A 10,966-nucleotide genomic window follows, 5' to 3' on the forward strand; every position below is an offset into this window, starting at 1 on the left:
GTCTCCTTCTTGGCTCCCCACATGGCCCCAACACTGTTTTAAAAGTAGACAGAATTAAAGAGTAAACAGAGTAAACATGGGTTAGAGATAAAGGAAATAGCAACATTGCACATTTAAACCGAATAGTAGTCATTATGTTAAATATAAATGGACTATACACCACAATTCAAAGGTATAAACTATTGGAATTAAAAAAAAGTCAAGATCCAATTATATGCTGCTACAAATCTTATTTTAAGTAAAAAGACACAAGTTACAAGTAAAGTGATAGAAAAAGATATTCTACTTTTTAATTATTTAGAATAGTGTATTATTCTATTGTATTATAATGTATCATTTACAATCTTAGTATCAAGCAGAGGAGACTTTACAACAAAGAACATGACCAGGGATATAAAGTTGATCATTTCAAAATAATGAAGAGCATGTAGTAACTTGAAACCTTTATAGATCAAAAAATAGAGCTTGGAAATATATAAGACAGACAGGGTTAGAACCACAAGGAGAAAAACTGAGGTACAAGTATAGTCAAAGTCTCTAACATCTGTCTTTCAATAATTGCAGACCAATTAGACAGAAAATCAATAAGGATGCAGAAGACTTAAATAACACTAGTAATTAAATTGAGGAACTAACATTTATAGAATACTTCACCACCAAGAGCAGAGCACACATTCAGGAGTATACAGAATCATTTAAAAATAGACCATCTTCAGGGCCATAAAACAAATTTCAGAAAATTTAAAAGAATTCAAGTGATACCGTTTTTCTCTGACTCTAGTAAAGTGAAATAGAATTCAATAACTAAAAGATATCTAGAAAAAAATCTTAACAGTATTTGGAAATTAAGTAAAACTTATTAAATAATTTGTAGTTCCATGAAAAAAATGAAAAGTGGAAAAATTGGGGCCAGTAGACGGCATGGTGGTTGGGGTGCTGCACTGCCACCTGGGCATTCGCAGTTTGAGTCCCAGACCTGGTGGCTTGAAGATCATGCTGGGCACATTGCATGCATGCCCAGAATCTCAGAAGAGATTGCAGCATGACCATCACCCCTGGGGCAGGTGGGGTGATTTCTCAGCTTTTCCTCTCACCGTCTCCTCCTGTCTCTCTCTGCTGAATGCATGCACCCTATGGCAAAAAACGAAAGAAAGAAAGGAAGGAAGGAAGGAAGAAGGAAAGGAAGGAAGGAAGGAAGGAAGAAGGAAGGAAAAAAAGAAAGAAAGGAAGGAAGGAAGAAGAAAGGAAGGAAGGAAGGAAGGAAGGAAGGAAGGAAGGAAGGAAGGAAAGAAAGAAAGAAAGAAAGAAAGAAAGAAAGAAAGAAAGAAAGAAAGAAAGAATTGGGAAATGTTTTAACTAAATAAAAATGAAGATACAATTGCATTAAATGATTTAGAATGCACCTAAAAGAGTACTTTGAAATTTATACCACTAAGTAATATTATAGAAAATGTTCACAAAAATGTAAACTTAGTTTTTACCATATAAAATTGGAAAAAAGAGAAGAAATATGTATACATCCCCAAAATAACCATAACAAAGAAAACAAGATTAACTTTAAAGTTCGGTAAAATAAAAACAGAAAATAGAGAATAACTAAAATTGTTTGTTACCAGCAGAGAGCATAATGGTTACATTGCTGGAATCTCACATAGTCTGCCACAGTTTGAGTCCTGGACCCAGCAGCTTAAAATTTAAGCTGGGCTTGTGTACGTGTGTGCCCAAAATCCTGAGAGGAGAATGGAGGAGAAGGGATTGTGGCATGACCATCCCCTCTGGGGGGTAATTTCTCACTTTCTGGCTCTCTGCCTCTCTGGCAAGTGACACATCCAATGGCAAAACTCTCTCTCTAAAAAAAGAAAAAAAATCAAAATTATTAAATTTCTAGTTCACCTTAGGAGTAAAGTGAGAAAATGGCTTCACCTCGGAATTCTACAAAACTTTAAAGTAGAGTTAATCCCCATTCTGCTCAAGTTATTTCTAAAGATCCAAAAGGGTGAATCTCTCCCTAATTCATTCTATGAAACCTCCATCATCTTTATGCTTAAAACAGATAAGGACAGGACAAGGAAGGAAAACTATAGACCAACACCTCTGATGAATATAGATGCAAAGATTTTCAACAAGGTACTAGCAAATTGTACCCAACAACTTATAAAAAAGATTATACATCACAACCAGGTAGGCTTTATTCCAGGAATGCAAGGTTGGTTCAACATATGCAAAACCATAAATATAATACATCATGTTAACAGAAAGAAAGATAAAAACCATATGATCATATCAATTGATGCAGAAAAAGCATTTGATAAGATACAACATCCCTTCATGATCAAGACTCTCAGCAAAATTGGTCTGGAGGAGTCATTTCCCAACACAGGAGTAAAGTAAGAAAATGAAAATTTTCAATGTCAGCAATTAAAGCTATGCCACCACTATAAGTCCCATAATTATTAAAAAGGATAGTAACTAAACATTATCAACACCCTTATGCCAAAATATCCTAACAACTCAATGAAAGGTATAAATTCCTTGAAAATTTACAAAGTACTCATTATGAGATAGATAATTGAAAACACTATCTATTAAATGAATTCAATTTGGGGTTAAATCCTTTCTACAAAAATAATTCCAGGTCCAGGTGGATTCACTCGTGAATTCTACATATTTAAGGAAGAAAGAGGGGACCACAGATGGTGTAGTGGTTATGTTGCTGGATTCCCACATGGCCGACTGTGATTTGAGTCCCAGACCTGGTGGTTTGAAAAGGGATTGTGGGTGGCCATCCTTTGGGGGAGGGGGTGATTTCTCACTTTACTAGTCACTGTCTCTGTCTCTCTACTTTCTGTGAGTGCACACACTCTAAGGCAAAAATCTCTCCAAAAAAAAAAGAAAAGAAAAAGAAAGAAAGACTACCATTTATATGCATACTATTCTAGAATATTCATGGAAAGAGATTAGATCCCAGCTCATCCTATTAGACCCACATTACTCTGACACTAAAAGCTCACAATAACATTATAAGAAAATAAACTAAAAGCCGATAACCTTCAGTAAGGTAGGTATTTTTTTTAGCAAAATTTTGATAATTGGAATTTAACAATATATTAAAAGGTTAAAGTGTCAATGACCATGTAGTAATTATCATAGGAGTTCATTGTTTTTCGCTATGCATAAATCAATACATATAATTGATTGCATTAACTAAAGAAGAAAATCATATAAGCAACTTAATCAGTGATTAAAAGGCATTTTACAACATCCTGCGTCATTCTTCTTAAGGCAATGCCCGCTACTTTCCTGACTTGATAAAGAGCATCTCAGAAAACGTACCACATACAATATACTTAATGTCGGTCCCCTAACTGGGTAAGGGCAAGTGCGTACACTCTGAACACTTCTGTTCGATTTGTGCTGGAGATTCTAGTCTGTATACTAGGGTGATAAAAAGAAATGATGGTGTACAAGGTCACACGGAAGACTCAATACACCAGTCGTAAAACTCTGCGTGGAGCTAGCTCTGAGATGCAGCAGTAATGCATTCAAGGGAAAGCGTATCCCACACGCTAACCACAGTTTACAGCCCAGCCTAGTCAGCCTGAACCTTGCTGTGTGTGTGTGCCTGTGCCCAGGATCTAACAGAGGGGAGGATTGGAGGAAGAGGATGGTGGCATGACAAGGCCCTGTGGAGGGTGCGCACGCTCTCTCTCTCTCCTAAGTGGACTCTCATGTGCTCTATCACGGATAAGAAAAAGAACAGGAACTCCTTCTCCCTTAAAAACAAAAACTCAGTTTCTATACTCACTGAAAAAAAAAAAAAAAAAACACCATAAATTGTTATTTAAAATACCATTAAAATAGAAACAGTGTAGAAGCACTTCCGGAGGCTCAGCCTGGTGAAGACGTTGATAACGTTCTGATCTGCAGTGCTGGAAGCCACATGGCTGGCTGTGGGTTTGGATCCCTGAGTCAGACTGGAAACACACCAGGCACATGGGGTCCTAAAATCCTGACAAGCTAGAGGCCTGAGGGGAGGCTAAATACTGGGAAAAACCTTACAATATTCCTTGGGATGGCAGGGAGGGGTCAGTGAATGCCAGGACATTTGGCTATGCTGCTAAGGACCTGCTGCAGATTATTTAACCTTGCAGATTAAATAACAGGAATATGAACAAATACAAAGAACTGTCCCTTTCAGTAATACCCGAATTATGTGTATTAAAGACTTTTCTAAAATGTGATTTAGACTTTAGCCTTATCTTTTATAGGGTATAAATGTACAAGCCCAAATATAATATAGTTCTAGTAGGGTTAGGTTATATTTACATAGATACCAAAACAAAATTGTTTAATTGTGAACCAGACCAACGTTTTGTCTAAACAAAGATATGGCCCTTTGTACTAGTAGATATAATAATTGTTTTGGGGGGAACCAGCAGTTAGCATAATGGCTATGTCGCTGGACTCCCATGTAGTCAACTGCGGTTCACGTCCCGGACCCGGTGGCTTAAACTCAACGCCGGGTGCGTGTGTGTGCGTGCTCAAGATCCCGAGAGAATGGAGGATTGTGGCGTGACCGTCCCCCCTGGGGAGTGATTTCTCGGTTTCTGTTTCTTTGCCTCTCTCTGTCTGTCTGGCGAGCGCACGCGCCCTCTCCCCCCCAAAAAAAAATTGTTTTTAGTAGATATGATATTTAAAATATCAAGTTATTCATTTGTCTCAACCACAAAAGAGTTACATAATTATTGTATCTTGCCCTCAAGCAAGACAGTTTACTTTTACTGAAACATTTATTGAAAAATAGTATCTTTTATAGGACAGGTAGATGTTTAAATGATACATTGTTTTTCACTTTTTAAATCTTATTTTTATCTCATGGATAACTAGTTTAGGAGGTAAAAGTTAAGCCTAGTTGGTATCAAAAGAAACTACTGATTTGTACATGAGTTTAAATGTACAAATTTAAAATCAGCTTCCTACACATTTATATTTTAGGTAAATTGTTTGAATTTCTGAGGGAAATAAGCAGAATGGGGTATCTATTTTGTTTGCTCTATGAAGTTCTTATTGTTAAAATCCAGGAAGCTGGGGAAGATGTCTCCTAATATTGAATTTGTAACAGGTTACACTCGGAGATACCAATTTGGAATTAGAACTCAACTTGACATTTTAAGACATTATTAAATTTACTATCAGTCAGAACATCCTTTAGAACAGAACATTTTTATTGAGTCTATGGCAAACTATTTCGGTTTGGCATTTAAGGCTCAATTACTTTGGAAGGACATTTGCCATGGAAATGGACTGATTCATTCATATTCCAAACCCAAAGGTACTGTAGCTTAAAAAAGTGAGCTCCAGGGCCTGCGGGTGGTGTGATGGTTAGGTGACTGGATCCCACATAGCTGTCTCCACAGTTTGAGTCCTGGACCCGGTGGCTTGAAAATCACACAGGCATGTGTCATACAAGACAAAACCCCTAGAGGAGCCTAGGGAAAGGGATCATGGCGTGGCCCTCCCCCACAGAGTGATGTCTCACTTCCCTCTCTCTGTCTCTCAGGCGAGTGCCTGTGCCCCATAGCAAAAGCAAACAACCTGGATCCCACATAGCTGTCTCCACAGTTTGAGTCCTGGACCCGGTGGCTTGAAAATCACACAGGCATGTGTCATACGAGACCAAAACCCCTAGAGGAGCCTAGGGAAAGGGATCATGGCGTGGCCCTCCCCCACAGAGTGATGTCTCACTTCCCTCTCTCTGTCTCTCAGGCGAGTGCCTGTGCCCCATAGCAAAAGCAAACAACAAAGAAGTGAGCTCCATTCCCACTCCTTAATGTGTTATTACATATCCCTCATCATTAAAAATATTTCTGAAAATTTCCAAAATGATACGTTTAAGATTATTTTTATTCTAGAAATATAGTAGATACTAATTACTTGATTAACAGAATACAATTAGTGGGGTTATGGGAAACCCCTTTTAAACATGGGAAGTGTTCAAGCAACCGTAGTGAAATAAGTAGCCTGTCGGTTCCAAGCACTCCGTCCGTGATTCGATTAGTTATGCTGTCATTTCTGCAGCAAGACTTTGGACCGAGGAAAGCGTGAATTAGAGATCGAAACAGTGAATGCCTAGAGACTGCACGATGAGGAACATTTTTCTTCATCTCAGAGCTTTGGAACAAGTTGTTGGCTTTGCTGAGCAGTAGAACCTTGCACATGTGTGAGTACATTCGTGTGTGCATGCGTGTGTGTGTGTTGTTTTAGACTTTAGGGCTTCTCGGCTGCATTGTGATCCTTGTCTCAGCCTCCTGAGTAGCTGGGGTAGAAGGTGCACCGCCGTGCTTAGCCAAGCAGCAGGCTACAGCAGCTGGACCAGGTAACATTTTAATTTCAATTTTCCAGAACGATGCCAAAATGTTTATGGTGAATATTTCTTTCAAAAATAAACACCGCTATCACTTAATCAAATTTCGTGAAGATACAAGAGTTGATGTTGAAACTTGGTAAAAAGGGCGCCTTCCCCCCTCTGTGGTATGCATCCAATCCCGTTCTGCACCAGCCTTGCCTCGGTCAGTTTATCTCCCAGCTCTACGTAACGAGCATCACACTCAGATGATCTCTTCTCCACGACCTGTCTTACGTTGAGTGCTGCCCCTGTTCCTTGGGGTTCTGCAGGCCAGATTTGCTGTCGCCTCTTTCAGTGTCTACCTCCTTGGCAATACTACATGTTTTCATTGCTCGCCACAGTATTGCATGTTAAAGAAAAACGTTTCTTAACTTCTGATCAAGAAAGTAATCTTTCATCACAACTACATATTCTATATCAGAGATTTTTAACCCTTTCTCCTCCTATGGACTCCTTTGGCTAACTGGGAAGCCTCAGTATCCTTCCTAAGAATAAAGTTTTTAAATACATAGAATAAAATACTTTGGGTTACAAAAGAAACAAATGATACTGAAATCAGTTGTTAAAATAGTAAAGAATAACTTTATGATATGGTAATACCTGCATATGTGCCTCTTTATTGATGACAAGTGTGGACTTAATTATCATAATCTTGAAAGAGTGCTAAGAGCAACAGTATTGTGTGATCTCTACATTTGCTTCTACCAACCAGAACATGGTTAAAGTGATGGGTGTCACCTCCACAGCGGGCTTCCAGAAGACCTGGACTTCCATCCTTCTCTTTCTCTTGCTGGAGCTCTGTTGCCCTCTTGCTTGCTCTGACGAAGCAAACTGCTGTTTTGTGAGATGTTCCGTAGAGAGGTCCATGTGGTGAGGAAACAAGGAATCGAAACCTTACCTACAAGTCAAGAGGAGCTGTATCTTGCCAACAACCATGTGAGTTGGGAGTTAGGAAGGAGGTCCTTCTCAGGAAAGTCCCTAGTTGATGGCAGTCTCGTGACCCTCTCGAAGACTATTCAGTAGGCTGTGTACGTCTCTACTGAGGAGGCTGAATCGATGTGGCACCCAGAAAGGGAAGGCTTAGCAATCCTTTGGCTAATTCATGTTTCAGGACTAGATGAATTTATATCCTATGTATTCTTGGTGACAATTTTATAATTATATTACATAGACAACTGCTTAAACTGCAGGGTATATTTTGTTCTCTGTAGACTATATGTGAATACTTTCTTGGGAAAAATATGAATGTCAGCAAATATACATGACTGGTCAATTACACTCATTGATAAAGATGGCAATATTACATTTCCAACATTTTAGGCCTTGAAAAACTGATGTAACATTTTATCTTTGTCCTTCTTGTGCCAATTTAATAGTATACACTATAGGATTTATGGTAAGATTAAGCAGACAAGAAAATGCACAAATTCTTTGATGTTCATCAAAATATTTCATTCTTAAATATCTAGAATGTATCCTTAAAAGATAAGGAATCTTTCTAAAGGTTTAAATACTATATCATATGTAAGACAATGATATGTTGATATCACAAACATCTAATCATGCATCGATTTTCCCTGCATGTAATGTGTGTAAGTGTGTGTGATGTGTGTCATGTGTGTGTGTGTTGTGAGGCTGAGGTTTTTAGAATAAGTTTTGGAAACCAGGTTCACACTGCATTTGACTGACAGGTTTTCTGAGTCTTTTTGAAGGTATAGATTTCTTCTGTGGTTAATTTTTCTCCTATAATTTATTCATTAAAGTAATGACATTATCCATCCTGTAATTTTCTACATTCTGGTTTTTATTGATTGCATTTCTGCAGTGGGAATCTTTTTATTCTTATTATCACATGTATCAACATCTTCACTGCAAAGCAAGACAGTAAGAGATGCTGTAACATTTTCAGTTAATTGCAGAAGGCTGCTGTACAGAGAACAAAACCCACCGTGTGGTAGTTCAAAGGGTCATATTCTCCTGTCACCACACAGAGTCTGGTGTGCGTGTGCATAATATGTGAAAGGACAGATTGTTTAAAGAGTCAAAATGCAAACTGATAGGCCATTTTCAGTCCATTTCCAAAGTGCTTTCATTTCTGCCTAAACAGAGCGGCTTTACTTGAAATGCTGTTATATTTACAAATCTTTAGGGCCTCTTGTATGACATGAGTTGCTCTGGTGTTCAAAGGGAATTTCAATTTCTGCTTTAGAAAAATTGTGGCTGGTGGGTACCAAATTTCAGCACCAAAACAGTCTACACCTGTATTGCTTTATAGACACTATGCTTCTTTGGAATTATTTTTATGTGACTTTTCAGTACTACAAATTTTGTTTACTTTTTTTTTTTGGTTCAAATGACTAACTTTGAAATTCTAACCAAGGGGGAAAAGAGACACTAGCAGATACACATAACTACCTTCAAGATAAAGACCACAATTATTAATTAACCTGTAACTATTGTCAATAATCAGGTATAATCCATTTATAATATTTCAGTGAAATCATATCTGCCATAGAGATCAAATATGCATATTTCTAAAAATATGGATGATTCAAGAGAAATCCACTTATTAAACTAGGTGTTGAAATATTTTTGCCTTTAAAGCTGCCAGCTTTAATAATGTGATTTGTTAATGAATTTGTGAGGAGAAGACATTATCCTTATAATTTAAATAGCTAGTGGATGGATTAGAGCAATCAGCTTGCCGTTTTAAATCCTTTTAGGAAGTGGAAAACTACAAATTAATAAACATGTGGAGATATTGGTTTTTTTTGCTTGCTCTAGAGTAGAGCACATAGTGAATATTCAGTATTTTTTTCTAATACATTTTAATTGGATAAAATCAAGCCAAATATTAAACTTCTGAGGAAAACATATTAAGTCACCCAACGTTCAGCCCCTTACTTTAGAGTTCTAAGTTTGCTGAGAGAAAGGACAGTAACTGCATATTCCTGCCCCAGCTCCAGTGTCTAGCAATGTGGTTACCCAAAGAACAGCCAGGGCATTGTTCTCCACTTTTATAATCCAAAATGATAAATATAGGGAAGGTCATTTGCAAGACTAAAGGTAAAGAATTGGACCATTTGGGACCAGCAGGTGGTGTGGTGGTTGAGGTGCTGGATTTCCATATGACCCACCCCAGTTTTAGTCCCAAACCTGGCAGCTTGCTTTCTCAGTTTCTCTCTCTCAGTCTCTCTCTGTATCTCTCTGATGAGCATATTTGCCCTATTGCATATTAAAAAAATAAAAATAATGACTAAAATTTTTTTAAAAAGTAATTTGATCATTCATACCAACTATTAAAACTCATATCAGATTATACTTCAGCACACATTAAAGTAGCAATTATAAAGTAGAACAACCCAAGCTACCAGGTCAAGTATATTTGATTTTGATCATTCAATTGCTCACACTGATTAATAAAGACTTCTTCAGAACAGTTCTTGGGTATAAGACATCCCAAATACAAGTCATATACAGTAGAAATGAGATTCAGCTAAACCCTAAAGGTCTCAGGTACCTAAGTAGCTGTCTGTAAAGGACTTCTTTGCTCCCACACCCCTGTTAAGACCATATTGAGATGAGAATGTGTGTATGCTCTCAACTGGGCTGGACTGAGGTGTGTGTCTTCCTGGGTAAAGTCTCTTTACGATCTAAATGATGTATAGCAATTAAATGTATAAATAATAATTAAAATTAATAAATAAAATGTTAAAAAATACCATATTGAATAAGCATGACCAAATTAAACACAGATTTTTATATAATTTAATTATTTAAAAAATTTTTTGCCATAAGGCACATGTGCTTGCAGGAGAGAGAGACAGAGAGAGGAAAAGTGAGAAATCACCTCCCAGTGATAATGGCTACACCTCAATCCCTTCTCTTCCATTCTCCTCTCAGGATTTTAGGCATACATGCTCTTGAACTGGGTATGATTTTCAAGCCACCGGATCTGGGACTAGAACTTCACAGTCAGCCATGTGGGATCCAGCCACCTAACCTCCATGCCACCTGCAGGCCTTAAACATACTTTTTAAATTAGCAACTTTTCATAAAGTTTTTTTTGATTCCCCTGGTGGAATTTTACCCACCTCAACTCCATCTGTCACTAGTCTTAATAAAACAATGATTTAATAGCACAGTGGTGGTTTTCCTTTAGTGGTTTTCCTTTAGTAATTTTCCCTTAGTAGGCAGTTTTCCTTAACCAGAAAAATAACAAACGTTAAGAAAGGGTTGAAAAAGCTGTGTCTCAAATTGCTGTTTCAAAGTCTGATCTTTCTTTCTATTTATTTATTTATTTAGGAGAGGTTTTTGTTATAGGGTGCGTGTGCTCACCAGAAAGACAGAGACAGAGAGACCGCAAGCAAGAAATCACCCCCCTGGGGGGATGGCCACGCCGCAATCCCTTCTCCTCCATTCTCCTCTCGGGATCTTGGGCATGCATGCACATGTGCCCGGTGTGAGTTTAAGCCACCAGGTCCGGGACTTGAATCGCGGTCGACTACATGGGAGTCCAGCGACATAGCCATTACACTAACTGCTGGTACCTCTTTTTAC

This window comes from Tupaia chinensis, unplaced genomic scaffold (assembly GCF_000334495.1).
Source record: "Tupaia chinensis unplaced genomic scaffold, TupChi_1.0 Scaffold000315_1, whole genome shotgun sequence".
Taxonomy (NCBI): domain Eukaryota; kingdom Metazoa; phylum Chordata; class Mammalia; order Scandentia; family Tupaiidae; genus Tupaia; species Tupaia belangeri.